This window comes from Condylostylus longicornis, unplaced genomic scaffold (assembly GCF_029603195.1).
Source record: "Condylostylus longicornis isolate FDR11 unplaced genomic scaffold, ASM2960319v2 ptg000081l, whole genome shotgun sequence".
In the NCBI taxonomy this organism is placed as follows: Eukaryota; Metazoa; Arthropoda; class Insecta; order Diptera; family Dolichopodidae; genus Condylostylus; species Condylostylus longicornis.
The window spans coordinates 4,573,447-4,589,836 of record NW_026578049.1 but is presented as its reverse complement, the minus strand read 5'-3'; positions in this window follow the sequence as shown (position 1 = coordinate 4,589,836).

The window sequence follows — 16,390 nt, the reverse complement described above, 5'->3', positions numbered from 1 at the left end:
AACAAAATTATGATAAAGTAGAGTTATGAAAAAGTTTTGTAATTTTCTGTGCTAATGCATAAATAACATTGATGAGAAGTTTTCTTTTTCATACATATAAACACACATACATAGTTATACTTTGTATAAATATCTAGATAATGATATACATATTCCATAAATTTAAATTTTACTCAAATCTTCTTTGATTTTTCTTTCTTTTGTTCATTTTTAATTATTTTATTATATTAAAATTAATTCAATTACTTTTTTTTTGTTTTTTAATACAAAAATTAATAATACGCTTATTACTTTGTATTAGGTTTTATATTTTGTATATTACAATAATTTTGTCGCTAATTATTATTATTAAAATTTTAATTTAATTACATATATTTAATATTTAAGCAACGGAGATGTGTTTTGGCGAATGTTTTTGTTAGGAACAAATGGAGTTGAGTGACGGAAGTAAATAGAAATTAGAATTCTTAAATGATGTAATGGCAGAAATTTTCTAATTTTTATTAATATTATTCAAATTAATGTAGGTATTCAATATTTAAATTTAATTCTCCTGTATATTTATTATTATTTTTTTTTCAAATGGTGGGAAATTCTTTAAGTAGGCATTTAAAATTTCTTATGTACCAGAGCTTTAAATGAATTATATATTAAACCTTTTATATTTCCAAATTTTCTTTTCTTCTAATTCTTATTTATTTCTAAAATTCAGTAACATCGCACACATAAATCTATATATTACAACTTTTGGCAGTAAACTCAAAATATTATAGCACATACCCCTATAAATATGCAAATTTAACAAATTTTGTAAACTATTATTTGTTACCCAACGTATAAAGTCACAAGAACTGAAAAATTTTATTTACAGGTCTAGTTCTTACTGTGAAAAAAAAATCAAAAATAATAAAATCATACCGGAAATAATAATCAAATACAAAAGTTATTTGATTAGTAACAATCATTCCGGCATTATACGAGTATTAAATTTCCAAGCATGTAAATCACTAATTGCTTTTAATATTAAAATTTCTGTAAAATATAAAAAATTTTAGCTTTACTACCTTTTTTTTTGACTAAAATTTTAATAATATGACTAAAATAAGAAGAAAATAAAGTTGATAAAATATTCACAATATTTTACTTTTACATTTTATTTTGTGTTGCCATCGTGCCACAAAAAAAAGAAAAACCTAAAAATACAATTAAAAATACAAATTTTTTAATAAAATACTATTTTCATTATATTATTTTTTCATTAGATCTATTAAAAAAAACAAAATTTCTTTTTTATTTTTTTATTGCGAAATTAAAATATGAAATTTTAAAGTTAACAAACATACAAAAAATTGAAAAAAAAATACGCGAAAACTAAATGAACAAATAATCACTCTAATTGTAATAAAAAAAAAAGTAGAAAAAAAAATAAAACAGACAAGTTATAAAAAGTTTTTAGTAATTATTATTTTAATTTACAGAGTTTTTTTTTTTTTCATTAAAATTATCCGACCAAATAAAAATCTACTTTATTTAGCTGTGTATAAATTCAAATAAAATGTAATTTTAAAAGTTTGGCATTTATGGCATTAAAATTCTGTATATGATTTTGTAAATTGAAGTTTCTTTATGACATATAAAGAAACGAGAATAGGTATCTATAGAGTTGAGCTTGTTAAATCTTTGATACCCGTAGGAATATAGATAAAATGAAGAACCCCAAGTAATATACTTGTTCTCGTATAATTTCTGTGTTATAGTTTCAATAATTTCTGAGATAATATCAAAATAACTTTTAAAGTATTATGGTAGTTACTCGAACCAGTACTTCGACCACATTCTATTTAAATAGGGTTACTGCATTTATTATTATAATTCAGCTCAATAATAATTGAGCTTAACTCAATCACTTTTTGAGTCATCATTGAGTCGAACGGATGGACAAAAAAACTGACAGACATATTCAAATCGATTCAGAATTCGACTCTGATTAAAAATATACCCTTATACGAGTATCTATATATCATGCTTTTACTTCTTAGCGTTACAAAAGGTAAGGCAAATTTATAGTACCCTTCGAACATACGTTTGTACGGGTATAAAAATGAACAGATATTGAAATCATACTACAATATTATTAAGATATTTTCAAAATAAAATTTTAAATTAAAATAAGCTTGATGTAATATTTTAAGATTACTCCCTGAGCTTTTCTTGGTATAAGGTTATTAAAATTATTAACTAACTGCCTCTTTATTGACTAAACAAATCACATCATCTACAAAGAATTTTTGTAAATGAGCCCACATTTCATATCATTTTGCGGCTGACTATTTACGCATTGTGGGATAAACTTTGATGCAACTTCATGTGGCAACACTTGCATTTAGTATACAGTTGGATTTAAACGAATTTAATTAAGAATAATACAGTTGGAAATTACTTCGACTATTTAGGTTTCAATAACTTAACTCGAATCACCATGAATTGCATGGAATAAATTCGAAATTGAAAAAATTCGAGTAGAAGAAGCAATCAAATATTTGAAAACACTTTAAATAAAAATTTAAGTTGCACGATTGTCAATTCAAAAATAATTGACTGTTTTGTTGAATTTTGCGGTAGAAATTTTTAAATCTTAAAATTTCGTAATTATTACACAAAAATTTCAAAGTCTGTTAAAAATTCCATGATATCTGAATGAAATGTGACTTATTAAAGTTCCGTAAGTGGAATTAATAGTCAAATTAATGTTATTCTAGTAAATATGTCAGCGAATTGCACTATTGTTTTTTAAGTACTTTAAATTAGTATTTAGTATAAAACTTATTCATCACTTTTTAGATCTCATCTGTTAGAATTATGCAAATATGATGTAATTTCAATAATATTTACCACAAATTGATTATTAAGCTGTCCAACAGAAAGTGTTGAAGTTGAAACATTCCATATTCCTTCCCCCTATTTACTTCATACAACAAAGGCACTTTTTATTCTCTGCAAATACTTTGAATATTAGTAAAAAAAAAAATATTTTTGAACTTTAATAGTAAAGAAAAAATTAAAAAAAAAATTTAGTTCAAAAAAAATAGTTTAACTTTTTTCTTTAAGGAAAGAAGAAACCAAAATTTAAAAAGGCAAAATAAAACAAAAAAAAATTCTTAAAGAATGAAAATTTTAAATATGTGGAGAAAACTTTCCTAGGGAATAAAAAAGAACACACTAAGTGAAAAAGGAAACTTGGCAAAAAAAAAACAAGAACAACAGGAACAACATAACTTTTCATTTGAAATTGTACGCATCCCAACCAACTTTTATATCTTCGAGCAAAATTGAGTAGCAAACAAAAAAAAAAAATGGAACTAATAAAAAAATAGTCTAAAAGGAAAGAGTTGAAAAAAAAACCCAAATTCTTTGAAATTTTTCTTACAAAAACGATCCCTTTAAATTTCAACTATCATACTTACGTGTTTTTCTTTTCCTTCAACACACAAAAAAAAATCTAACATCCCTGAAAAATTAAAGAAAAAAAAAATAGGTTCTTACCGATAAAAGTTGTTAATATTAAAAATGGAAAAAAAAAAATTTGTTTAAAAAGAAATCTGATCCTTGAGAAATGGTCATAAAAAAAAAAAAACAGTAGTAACACATTCTTAGAAAAAAAGTACATTTTTTGTTTTCCAAACACTCGTGTAAAATTTCTTTGAAAGTCAACTTGTTGAACCTATATTCAATATAAAACTATAATACGATATACCAGAGGAAGACCCATATGGAATATGCCCAACATTAAATTCGTTTGTGTTAGAAAAATTGTTAGTAACCACTTCCTATTGGTATGCTTAAATTTTAAAGAAATTTAAATTTAAAATATTTTGAATCAATTGACTTGAATGGTCTTTTTGATTCAGAAGAATTTATAGCAACCAATATGCAGTTAAATAGTTTAATAACAACTGTTTTATATTCTAAGTCTATTGAGTACGCATCTTTATAATTTGACTATCATAATTCTATCTTGCATTTTCCATATATAAATGGTAAATTTTCCAACACTATCGTATATCTTTGAGGAAATATATAAATTAAAATTTTCTATATGATATCGACTCCGTATAGCAAGGCTTCCTGAAATTTTTATGCTATATAAACTATTTAAAGTTGGTTACAGGTGCAAAAGTTGCAAATATACTTTGAAAAAGAAAGATTTCAGGTGTAAGTATTCCATATGAATTCATAAATATTCAAATGGAATACTTTAAATATTCATATGGAATACAATCGACAAGTATTTTTAATTGCAATGGTAAAAATACCATACTGTTTTGTTGAAAAAAATCTTAAAGCTAATACACAAACCATTTTTTAAAAATTACTTAAAATCAAATTGACACTTGCATTTTAGGCTTTAAGCTACATGTTTTTAACAAATGTGTTTATTAAATTATACATGCATTATAAATATGTTTATCATAAAATGAATGAATACGAGTACAGTAAACTCACAGCTTAAGAGAACGCTCATTCATATTAAAACAAAAAATAATATTCTGTCAACTATTCTAATGTATGAACTTGGATACTAGGTTCCCTAATCAGTCGAGCAAGCAACACAACTTTAAGATAATTAAGAAATTAAGATAATTAAGAAATAATTGACAAGAATTGAATGGCAAAAAAATCGATTTAAAATTAAGATAAATTATAATAAATTTTTTTTTGTTTTAAATTTACTGCTTATTTAATTGTTTTAGTAATTTTTTACTAGTAGTTGTTTTAGCAATGTTTTTTAAATTGTGATTCTTTCATGTTATTTGTTTGATCTGGTAATTCATTATACAGTGGCAATGCATAATTCTGAACTGATGTAAGCCCGTTTAAATGAACATTTCATAAAACTCGCAAATTATTGACTACTCAGGATTGTTATGTATGCACATCCTTGTTATAAATTTATTGGTTTTTATGTTCTATTTTAAAAAAAATTGAATGTGAACTAGCTCGCATAATGTTCTTACATCCTTTAATTTTCTTTAAGCGGATGTTTTTCTATAGTACTTTTATCCCTTTTTATCAAGAATTGAAGGGCAACTAGCACGCTTTTTAGATATTTACAGCAAGTTTGTGCACGTCTATCCAATGCTCTTCTACTGTTATGATCTATGCGAACATAATTTTCATTAAAATCAAATATTGTGGCTAACCATAATTTTTTTTTTTTTTTGGTTTTCATTTTAAATATAGAGCAAACTATCTACATATGTATAATATACAGAGGAGCATTATGTGTAAAGAAACATTTTAGAATTTCAATTAGTTATGGTTTTTTGAATAATATTTTCTCTTAATTTGTGTGAAAACACATTGATACATTTTGTATGTACATCGGAATCTTTGTTTTGATTTACATTTTTTTGTTTTTGTTTAATAAATTTTATTTAATTTAATAATCTATTCATGTGGATTTATTCATAAATTATCAATACACAAATGAAATTTATTAAAAAAAAAATTATTTTTTAATTTGATCAAGTTAAAAGCTTTCCCGAATGGGAATTTTTTAACTAAATTTCGACAAAACAAAAAAAAAATTAAAATTTTTTTTTTAATTTGTAATAAGCACAGTCGAACACGATTAATATCACATAGAAAAATGTCCAAGAATTTGTGATTTTAAAGGAGTAGTAAAGTTAATTGATGTTCGGATAAATTCACATTATCTGAAAATAAGCGAGTTTATAAAATATTTTTACGTTCTTTCTCTAAAAATAGCTGAAACCGTTTTTAAATGACCAATATTTAAACAGATACGAAAAGTGAAAGCAATTGAGAACTATAATTCGTGATTGGCAGCTTTTCAACAACTACATCTTAAAACCAAAAGTGCTTTCGCATTTAAAGGTTTTGTAAAAAAAAATTCCAACAAATTTTAATCTTGTGATTTTGATATTGCAGACGAAATTTTATGAGAGTTTCTATTAAGCAAGTTCGAATATATGTAAAAGTAAATGGAAATTTAACCGAGTTGTGATATAAAAAAAGGGTTGATATTAAAATCATTTTACTGTATTTAAGTATTAAAATAGCACTTTGCAAATTGATAAAATTTCACTTACGAAAAACCATATTCTATTTACAAATTATTCTGCGCTTAAAATTATTCAGTTCTACTCTTTTAAGAGCCTTAATTAATAAGAGAAGCAAATTTTTCTTTCTCAATTTTGAAAAACGTATCTTATAGGTGAATTTCATTTACATTTTGTAAAATTATTAAAGAATTACTTCAACGTCAATATGAGATTATGGGAACTAACATTAAAAACAATTGTTAAAAAAAAACAGGATATTAACAGTTCGCTCTTTAAGTAACAGTAAAAAATATAAATATCATTGAACGGATCAATTAAAAATTGCATATTTATAGGGGCTAAAGAATCAATTGTATTATAACATCTTACCGGAGTGGAATGTTGATTCAAAAATATTTTTGAAAGCAAAAATGTTTAATGCCTGAAAATCAGTTTATATGAAAAATTCTTCCAAAATGAAAACCGTATGCTCGGAGTTAAAAATAAGCAAGAAAATTTTTTGATAAATGAAAATATGACTGTCATGGAGCATAATTTATATAAAAAAAATTGTTGAAATACAAAAAAGTCTGCTCTGAACGCTATTTATACAAAAGAAATCATTAAGAGATCGAAACAAATTTGTCTGTAACGCAAATTATATTAAAAATCGATAAGATATGTAAAAATGTTTGTCCGGAATGCAGTTTACACGGAAAATCTTTAAAATATGGAAAAAAATCTGTGTAGTATACAACTTATATGGAAAATTTTTAAAATATCAAAAAACTTTGTATTTAGAACTCAGTTTTAATGATAATTTCGAAATATCTCTGTCTATATCAGTAGCATGTGAACACATGTTATGTAACCATTTTTAAATAAAAATTGTATATGGATAACAAAATTACATTATTCTTATTTAAACAAAAAAAAAATTTTTACCTTTAAAAATTTTAAGCAGATTAAAGCCTATATTATTCATTCATTACCTTATCCATAATGTAATTTCAAATATTTTCCAAATTTTTTTTTCCATTTTCCATTTTTTTTTTTCTCATATTGCCATATTATTTGATTATAGCATATCCTTATTTGTTTTTTTTTTCTTTTAACTCCTCTATTTCGAATTATATGTAAAGTTAACATAATTTTAGCATTTTATGTAATTTTTTTTTTTTTAGCTTTTAGATTTTCTTAAAATCTAATGTATATATGTGTGTTTTAGGATTTTATAGAATAAACAACGATAACGCGTGTTTACTGAAAAATAAGAAAGAAAAACAAAAGAGGAAGAGTAACAAGACCAAAACGAAAAATAAAAAAAACAATAAGATTTTCTATAGCATAAAAGATTCCATTTCCTATATAGAATATTTTACCAAAGTAACAAACATTGAAATTATACTCTAAGGACGAATAATAAATAAATAAAATATTTATGAAAAACAAAACCGGAAAAATAAGAAACAAAAAAAAAAGCAAAGAACAAATAAATAAAAATTTATCTGGAAAATCTGAAATGAGAGCGAAAAAATATAGGAAAAATTTTTTTTTTGGTTCCTATAATAATAACGAAAAACACATTTTCCTTGTTTACTTGTAAGAATTTTTGAACACAATTTTTTTTTTTAAACTTTAAAATTTTTATCATTTTCTAATATTTTGCCGAATCAAATTGTAAATAGCTTAAATTTTTCCAATTTTTTACTTGAAATTGAATGTTGCATTCAAAAGTTCTTGAAAATTTTCTCGTTCCATAAATTTTTTACGATAATTGTGTTTGTGTTTTATCATGTCTGCAAGAGTACAACGAAAAAATTTCTCAATCTTCCCAAATAATTAGTATGTTCACAACATTATGACTTATAATGTAAACTATGCCAAATATCTCCGTTCTTCTATGTATAGTAGAGACAGAATATTATACCATGCAATATTCGTACCAGATTCTTTAATTCAGAATTGAATTTGGGGGAAAGTATGCTACTGCAATATGAATTTTAAGAGTTCCAATTTCTTTGCTCAACAAGAATTTTTTTTTTAATTTCACATATCTTCCGAATTCCATCTATATTAAATTGAATGGCCCTTTATTATATGAAAGTATAATGGTTTTAAAGGAACAGTTGTTGCTTTGAATTATTAATTCAATGTAATTCCAATTATACATATTCAAAATCAAGCGTGAAATCCCAATTAACTTTTCCTAATTTTAATAATAATGGCATTCCGCAACATTTAATATAATTTTAAAGTAGCCCAACATATTTAACTTTAAATCATCCTAAAATAAGCATTGAATGATATTCAGTAAAACTCTTCTTATCTTTTTCACAATATTTTCTTTCAAATATTTTTTATTCAGCAATATAATCTATACCATATTCTGTAGAAAAAATGTTCGATGCAACTAAAAACCTTAATTCGAAGCAACTAAAAATTAAAAGCCTAAATTTGTTTTTATCAAAGCTTAATCTAAACAAGCATCGTATTATAACTCTAATGATGTTTCATCAATTTAATTCAAATTGACTATACAATATTAAATATACTGTACATATTTAACTATTTATGCCTTATTTGTACAAGACTTCAATTATTTAATTGACGGAACCATCTAAAAAATAAAAGCACTAGTATATTGAACGGAATAATTATTGAAAATTTTCCCTAAATTTTTTTCCTTTTAAAATCGTAACTTTGTTATATGAAAATTTATTAATAATATTTTTCAAATTCGTAATTTCTTGCTTTTGCCTTTTCCAATAAGTTGAGAAGAATGAAAAGGAATGAAAAAAATATCGAAAAAAAGAAACTGCTGCTGTAATAGAACACCCCATAACATCCTTTTTTCTTCTAATTTTATTTTTATTTTATTTTTCTACTTTTTATTACATTTTTTTCTGTTCTTATGTATTCCCGAAAAAAAATTATTAAAAAGAAATTATTTTTTCATAGAAATTATTTAAAAAAAAAAAAATACAAAGTAAAACAACAAAAAAAAACTCTTTTACTTACTACTAATATTGCAGAATGTTAAGAGCACAAAAAACAAAACAAAAAAAAAAAACAAGAAATTACAAAATGAAAATTTAGAAAAAAAAATTTTTTTTTCTCTCTTATAATATTTTTTGTACTCTTTCTCTCTTATACTCTGTATGTTTTTTATTTGTTTTTTTTTTTGTTTTGTTATCTCTTTTCATTTAGAAATTTCAATATAACTACACACACTTGTTCTTTGAAATTCTTTAGAAAAATAATAATAATAAGAACAAGAAAAAAAAAATGTAATAATATTAAAAAATATTATAGTAATGTGTCCTTGTAATTTTCATTTTGAATCGTTGCCAAGCATTTCTATATTTCTGTGTTTTTCATTCTTCTTCTTTTTTTCTTCTTTACTTATATTTTATTCCTTGTAAAACATTTTCGTATAATATATTAAAAATAATTTGAGAACTGGGTGAATTATGTATTTGTATAGTGTTTTATATACCTTAAATATTATAAATTTATATTTTTTAACAATTTTATACTGGAAACAAATAAGATTTATGTAAATTTATTATTATTATATTGATTAATGTTAAATTTTGAGATATATATGTATTGAAAGATCAATAATTGAATACTTAAGAAAATATTGTTATTTCACATTGTAATGAGGTATTGAATTTTATGTAAAAATTTCCTGTTTGTCATCAAAGTTTAATAAACTATATTGTAGAGTTTTCAAATCAGAAATTATATATTAAGATAAATAAAATTATTTTGTCAAATTTTCGATTAATTATACAAATTACAATATTGCAAGAAGGAGTTATTCAAAGCATACTATTGAAAAAGAAACACTTTATAAATAGAGTACAATTTGGTATAGAAATCCTATTCGAATATTCCACCTAATGATATTCTACAAAAGCATCACTTAAAAGTCTTGGTAATTAAATGTATAATTTCTCGACATAACAGTTTAACGAAATTCAACGAAAAATTCATTCCTAGAACCGAATCAATTCAAAATAAAATAATTTATCCATTGAACCGGTAATAAAAAATCAAATTTATATTAAAGAATTTAGTATAATATATACTAAATATATACATAATATATAATATATGTATATATTTAGTATAAATAATATATACATAATATACTAATATTAGCGCTTTAGTATGACGACGAATTCACGAAATATCGATTTCATAAAAAAAAAATATTAAATGCAAGGAGCCCCCGTTGTTGGCTGATGAACAACTTTATATGATATCAACTTTGCGTTACGCCACATTAAATCACTCTATGTTGGGTTACGTTACGTTAAAGTAAATACCTAATTTAAAGCATGTGAGTGGTTTATTTTAAAAATTTACAATAAATAAGAAGAAATTTCTCACAAATCAACTTAAAAAAGGAATTGGCAAAAACTATTAATTGAGGCATTTGCCTATTGGAAAAATTGTTGTTGCTTTTTGAGTAACCAAAAATAAAATTCCTAAAATTATTTGTACTTAATTTAAATTTAAAAAGTAGTTGCAGAAAACAAAAAAAAAATTTACCCATAAAAGATTATTCTTTGCAAAAAAAATCAACAAACCATTAAAAAAAATTTCACCAGTTAAAGTTTTCCATTAATTCTTGCTTATAAAATATAAATATTTTTCCTAATTTGTTAATTAAATTAACTGTGAATTGTTACTCCAAATTTAATTATTTTCTCATAATTATTAAATTTTCTTCTGTAATACTAAAAATGATTAAACGCACCTTGTAATATGATATTATAATTGTGTATATATATATGAAATTCATTATGTAAGGGAAAGGACTTAAAAAGTTATTGATTTCAATTTTTTTTCTATGAAACAAAAAAAACAAAAAGCAACACAAAAAAACTAAAAGAACACATCATCAAAAATTATGAAATTTAAAAAATAAAAAAAGAAAAAGAAATTATTAAAAAATGTAATAATATCTAAGTAAATATAGAAAAAAATTCAAAAAAAAAAAAACGAAACAAAAAAACTACCCTTGCTATTCTTAAAATAACGACAACCAACAATAAGGATAACAATAACAACAACTAAAAAACAAAAGTAACAAAATAATAATAAAGCGCATATTACAAGAAATTGGAAAAAAAAAGTTTTCCATATTTTTTTTATTTTTTCTTTAAAAAATTTTCTTGTTTTATATAAATTTCTATTTTCAGTGCTCTAGAGTTTATAAGAAAAGTATATAGTTAGAAATAAAACATAAACAAAATTTCAAAATCATTACAACAACAAAGACAACAACTATACAACAGTAACAACATTAAAATATTATAAAAATATATAAGAAAAACAACAAGTATAATAAAAAATATAAGCAACTATAAAATATAAGAAGAAACAAAATTTAAAAAAAAAATAGAAAACAGTCACAATATAGGCAAAATAAGGAAGAAAAAGCAACAAAGCAACAAAGCAAGAAACAAGCAAGCAAAGCAAAGCAAATCTATTCAACTTAAGAAAAAATTAATTTCAAAAACTTTTATTTATTATTTTTGTGAATTTTTTTTTTTTTTTTATTTTTTAAGAGAATTTTCATTGATCCCCACATTTATAATAAGTTAAAGTAACCTTCTTCATCCTGCCTCTTTTCTTTCTATAAATTTTTCTTCTCTTCATTTCTCTTCTTATGTGTTATGCTTTTATTTTATTTTTTTTTATTTTTTTGCCTAAAACTTACCCTAATTTTTCTCTCTTTTTTTTTTTTCTTCTTATGCTTTTACTCATTTTTTTTTTCAGTTTTAGTTGTTTAATTTTGTTATTGCTGTGCTGCTGTTATTGTTGTTGTTGTTGTTTTTATTCTCTTTTCTATATTATTATATAGAGAAGATGCTGTTAAAAAACTTTCCTACTAACGTTCGCTATTTTTTTATTTGATTTTTTTTTACTTGTTCGATGTTAGTTAGAATGTTTGAAAAAAAAAAAAAAATTTTTTTTTTTTGTCGTCGTCATTTTCCCTAAAAAATATTTACTCTTCTGTCTGATTTCTCTTTTTCTCTTTTTATTTTCTTTTTATACATGTATTATGAGTATGTATGAGCGTATACATACATACATACATACATACATTACATTCCATTTGGAAAATGATTTTCATCTAATATAAGTTTACATTCTTTTCACTTTTTTTTTTTAATATTTTTTTCTCTTTTTTGTTAAAATTTTTTATTTTTAATTTTTGTTTTCTTTATGAAAAACCACCCAACCACCCAAAACTTCGCTATTCTCTGAACCTCTTTTTATAAATTTCTTTTTTATTGTTATTTTTTTTTTTTACTTATATGTGTTATTATTATGATTTTTTTTTTCTTTTTTTTTTTCTAAACTTTTTTTTAAATCATCTCTAGTTTTATTTTTTTTTTATATTCATTGTTATTTTTGTGTTTTCTTCTTCTTATTCTTGTTGTTATCCTTATTACTTTCAATATAGAAAACGCGTTCAACCTATACATTAACAAAGTACTAAAAATATAATAAAAAATAAGAGAAACTTTAAAAAAATGTTCGTTTTCTAAAAAAAGAGGAAAAAAAAACGCAAGAAAAAAAATTATTCTTTTTTTTTATGTATAAAATTTTTTTTTTTTTTTAGTCGTTTGCACACTATTAAAAAAATATATTTTATGTACACTAATACACACATACACATACAACTATATCATCTCTAAACAATTTTAAAGTAAATTTTTTTTCCTTTTTCCCAAAAAAAAAAAACAAAAAAGAAATAACAAAACAAAAAATAAAATGTAATAAAAAGGGCTTTTCTTATATTTTTTTAAAGTTGGAAAGAAAGAAAAAAAAAACTTTTTTTTTTTTTTTGGATTTTTTCTTTTCTTCTTTTGCGCGCGGCAATAAAAAAGAAAAACTACCGCGCTTTTTTTTTTTCTTCTTTTAATTTTTCTCTATATACACATCGTTATTACCCAGTAAGCATTTCGTCTTCATTGTTGAAACAAGAAAGGGTCAAATGTTGTACAAGACAACTATTGCACAATTTGCTTAATTGCAAAAATATGGAAAAGTAATAATAAAATCGAATGGGCCCAAAATTTTTAAGCAGTAAACTTTTACTTGCATTAACACTCGCAATTTTGAAAGCCGAAAAAAAAAACTTAAGGTTCGTTGCCAAAAATTCAAATTACGTAGGTTTCTTATATAAGAATCGTTTTAATACTCAAAAATTTTATTTTTTTCTCTCTTTTCTGAATAGGTAATTTTAATTAAATTTTGGTCTAAAAGTTTTCATAATTATTAGCATGTAGATGGGTTCATCGTTTAGAAATGCATAAAAAAGGGGTTTCCTTTCTGCTATTACTATCAGCAGAAGTAATAGCTTGTTTCCTTCAATAGGAAGTGCTTGAACTGAAGCGTATTTGTGAGAATAAATCAAAAACCAATTCAACTTTAATATAACGATTTAAAGTTTATTAACCAGCAGAAAAATAAAAACGCGAAAATAAATCTTTTTTGTAATACATTGAAGTATTGAGGCCATAGTTTGCATCGATTTACTAAGCTCATTTCCCATGTAAGGCAAGAGTTTATATTTTGATTTTTTATTAACTCAGAGGAAGACTTCATTTTGAAATCTGACATTTTGAATTCTGTTAGAATTTATTTTAAATTCTAATTATAATTATTATTATTCAGGCACTTAATTAAAGCAAACTTAATTTTTAATCATATTTGAACATTAATGAAAAATTCCACATAAATGCTAACTGGGTACCCTTCATAATATCTAGTTCTATATTATTATTACTTTTTTATCTGAAATTTTTTATTTTATTTATTTCTTCCCTTTTTTTTTCTTTACTCTAATACATTCTTGCAATTATAATACACCAAAGTTAAAAGTTTTCATTCTATTACATTTTCTACAGCCAATATTTTCTAAAAAATAAAAATAAAAAAAAAATAAAAAAACACAAAAAAAAAATTCTTTTTAAAAAATAAAAATCACCCAATTTTTTTTTCTTTTGTTTCTTTCTCTTTCTTTCACATTATTTCTATTAGAAAAAAATTTTTTCCTCTCATACCCGTTTTGTTCATCACCACTATAATTTTTTTTGCCTTACGTAATATATATTTAACCTTCTACCACCTTTTTCCTCTCTCTCTCTCTCTCTTCCTCTCTCTCACTCATCCTCTTTTGTTCCTTATTCCACCATCTTCCTTATTACATTTTTTTTCTACATTTTTCTCTATTAAAACCTTTTAAAAACATAAAAATAACCTTAAAAAACTAACTATACTTGATAGTCCTTAAAGTCCTGAAATATACTAAAATACAAAAAAAAAACAGAAAAAAAAATAATCAAAAAATAAAAAAATGAGCCGAATTTAAAACATAACAAAAAAAAAATAAAAATAATAGAAAAAGAAAGAAGATGAAATGGAAAAACAAAAAGAAACAGAGAAAAAAAATTTTTGGATCTTCTTAAAAAAAAGTTTTTCCTTTTTTTTTCGCTTTCTTTGTTTTTTGTTATTTCTAGTTTTCGTCTTTTTTTGTTGTGCTTGTTTTGTTTCATATTTTTCTTTTCTTCATCTTTCTTTATTGAAATAAAATATAAACAAGGAGCAACAGCAATAATAACATAGGAAAAAACAGTAATAACGGCAACTATAATCACAACAAGGATAACCGTTTAAAATAAGAGTGGTGAATAAATAGTAATAATATTGCATTTTCTTTTTATAGTGAAAGGTAAACCTAAAAAGAAAATGTACAAATAGTACCAAATATTTTACGTCTGTTACTCTAATCCTAAAAGAACATTTAAACTGGATAGGTTTTTAAAAAATATTCATTAAAAAGAAATTTTTGTCTCGTCCTTAAAAAAATATTTTTGAATATTTTTCTCAAATTAATTTAGATTTCTATTTATATGTAGATTATAATATAATTCACAAAAAAACGTTGGTAAAAGCACACCGTTAAGTTATAATTTTCTAATCAGAGCTTGAATTAACCATTTCCAACGATGATACATTTTAGAATTTATTCAAAATTTATCTTTAAAACTCAGCCTTATACTGAAATATGAAGAATTTTCTCAATTTTCCTCACAAATTCTCAACAAAATAGATTCGAATAAAAATATTAAAACTTAAGTTATTCTCTCCTCTTTGTGCAAAATTTATAATGAACTCTAACTTTTTTGCCCTGCATCTTCGTATAATTAATAAACCATAACTTTGGTATGGAATTTGTAAACACTTGAAGAAATGGTCTTTTGTATATGTGCATTTATATTTGTTCACCGTAAAATTCGGCGCTTATTTAGATATGCCCTTCTGTATGCCCATCTGATAACACTGTAACTCTAAAAATAATACAGCAAACACAACCAAACTTTGAAAAATTGCTTTTTTTCTTGTCAAGAAAAGCTACTGTTGTATCTGGATCAATTAGGACAATGGATTTGTCGGTGGCTGCCATATAACCATAAAAACTCATTTTAATATTTCAAAAACAAAAATTTTTATAGACAGATTGTCAAAAGGCAGGATGTAATTCTATGTTCAATATCAAAATATACTTAATCAGTATAATAATCAATATTATATTGTTAATTAATATAGAAAATATACTTAACTAATATGCCAGTTCAATAGGAAAGTTCACAATAGTAATTGAATTACACAATTTCGGGCCTTTAAAAAATATTTTTTGAATTTTCAGTAAAAGTAAATAAGTTGATGAATACTTAAGTTATTTTACTTGATATTATAAGAAAATTGATTTTTTTAAAACTCAGTCTGCGCCTCTGTTTATGAGTAAAAGTAAATTTTTATAATATGAATTAATTTTTTTAATGAGGTTATTACTTACTTGAATATTCGCCAAAATGATAATTATAGTTCTCGAACAATTAAATTCACTAGGAAAAAAGTTTTACAAAACAGCAAAATTCGCCCACAATTTGCTTCAATATATTATTTTTATTGAGTCCGATTGTAAATAGAGAAGGTGAATCCGAGAACATAGACATTCTAAAACAACCCAATGAATTGTAATTAATAACGAATCCGCAATTGTTAGTCAATTATATCCATCTATATCTCATACTACCAAACAAATAGCCATCACAAATCGTTTTAAACGAGCGTTTAAAAAAATTTTTAAGTTTTACATTTTGATTCCATACGCAATAACAATTTTCTTTTTATATAAAACACTTCACTATTTATATCGAAAATCTTTTTTAAAGAAACAAAACTAGTCGGCTTTATCAAAAGCTCAAAGAAACAAAAAATATACAAAACAA